The 1,894-nt window shown below is 38.0% G+C and overlaps 1 pseudogene; it reads left to right on the top strand.

Annotated features, from left to right (window-relative positions):
• Positions 1–348: 348 nt before the first annotated feature.
• LOC102824699 lies at positions 349–1,133 on the top strand (annotated as a pseudogene).
• The last annotated feature ends 761 nt before the right edge of the window (positions 1,134–1,894 follow it).

Below are 1,894 nucleotides of genomic sequence, written 5' to 3'. Positions count from 1 at the left end.
GGAGGAAGGCTCATTAACAACCTTGGCGATATGCCGATGATACAACTTTGCTTGCTGGAATCTAAGGGGGTTTAAAATACTGATGAAGAACAAAGCTATGGCTTAACTTGTAATCACATGAAGTCGTATGTATAACATGATTATGATGTAATCCTTAAAGTATAGAAGGAACTTTTTGAAAAACTAGAGGCAAACAAAATCTGGGGAGACCCCTGCTGCCTGATCTTTGGGCATACTTTTAAAATAAAACATCCTTCTGCTCTTCAAAAAAAAAAAAAAAAAGAAGAAGAAGAAGACGAACAGAGTCACCGTTCAAAAAGAAATGGTCAGAGTAGGAGCGACGACGCTAAGATGGCGGCAACTGCCGCGGAAGCGGATCGCACTCTCTTCGTAGGCAATCTTGAAACTAAAGTAACAGAGGAGCTCCTTTTCTAGCTTTTCCACCAGGCTGAGCCAGTAGTAAAAGCTAAAATCCCAAAAGATAAAAAGCATTTGGCATTTGTGAATTTCAAACATGAAGTTTCTGTTCCTTGTGCAATGAATCTGCTTAATGGAATCAAACTTTTTGAAAGGCCCATGAAAATTCAATTTAGATTAGGAAATAGCCGGACCTCGCAGGATGCCACCGTGTCATATTCTCAGCATCACACTGGGAGTTCAAGCCTGACTCCTAGTCCCACATCTCCTAGCAGCCGGTACAAATGGACTATGGAGAACATGACTTCATCAACACAGACAATTCAGAGATCTTTCTCTTCTCCAGAAAAATTTCAGAGACAAGCAGTGATGAAAAACGTTTTGAGACACATAGTGGGAAATCTGGTTCTCCACGGCTGGATCAACCAGGGTTTCCCCCAACAGTTCCACCACATAGTCATTCCTTTAACCAGTCTTCCAGCTCCCAATGGCGCCCAGATGCACCACCATCACAGAGGAAAGGCGGCAGAACCCTCATCTCTATGTAAGCGGAGAGACACTATAGCCGGAAGCAGTGCTACACAGACCGTAGCTCTGAACACTACCAGGGAAGCCGAGACGATTTCTTCTATGAAGATCGTGCCCACAATGGCTGGAGCCACAATAACAGAAGAGACAATAGTAGAGATGGAAAATGGCGCTTGGCTCGGTATTAACAAGTATTAAAGGGACATCATTTGTTTTTTTAAAGGGTCATTTTAGACTTTTTGGCTTAATTAGACTGGAAAAATTTTGTTGAGAAACTTCAGAGCAGCTTTACAAGTTGCTGCGTCTCTTTTAAGAAAATGTTTTTGAACCAACAGCGTAATACAGAAATGAGAAGATTTATGGTTCCAGTTTTATAACATTAGTAACTTTTCACCTCAGGGCTTTATGAAGAGGAAAGGGTTTTATGTAGAAGGTGCCACCATTCCTAATCATCTTAGTTTTGTGAAAGGTGAACTATAAAGTTTGATTGTATTATAAATCAATTATTTAAATTATTTGTAATCTTTTTGTATTATAAGAAATTTCTTGTTAGTGAATCAGAAGTTGATAGCCTGAAATGGCTACCAGCATTTTGTTAATAAATCAGAAAATGTAACTTCTCAGTGATTATTTCACTAGCATTATACTTGAAAAAGTTTACTGGTAAAGTTTGGGCATCAATGGTATTGCTGACCTCTTAGACAATTTAAAATATGAAAATTTTGTTACATTTGATCGTATGTTTTACCCTAATGAAAATACAAGTGTCAATTTATACATATCATTGTTTCACACAAGAGTGTTAGGATTTGTTTATTAAATCATTTGATGTATGACTAAAGTCACTCAGGAAGTGTTAAATATCTTAAATGTATGTTTTTATATTAGAAAAACTATTCATTTGAATCCCCCTCTCCTGCTTTTTCCCACATGGCAAGCATACAAATAT

Source organism: Chrysochloris asiatica, unplaced genomic scaffold (assembly GCF_000296735.1).
Source record: "Chrysochloris asiatica unplaced genomic scaffold, ChrAsi1.0 scaffold00346, whole genome shotgun sequence".
NCBI classification, from domain to species: Eukaryota; Metazoa; Chordata; class Mammalia; order Afrosoricida; family Chrysochloridae; genus Chrysochloris; species Chrysochloris asiatica.
This window is presented reverse-complemented; position numbering and strand designations above follow the sequence as displayed.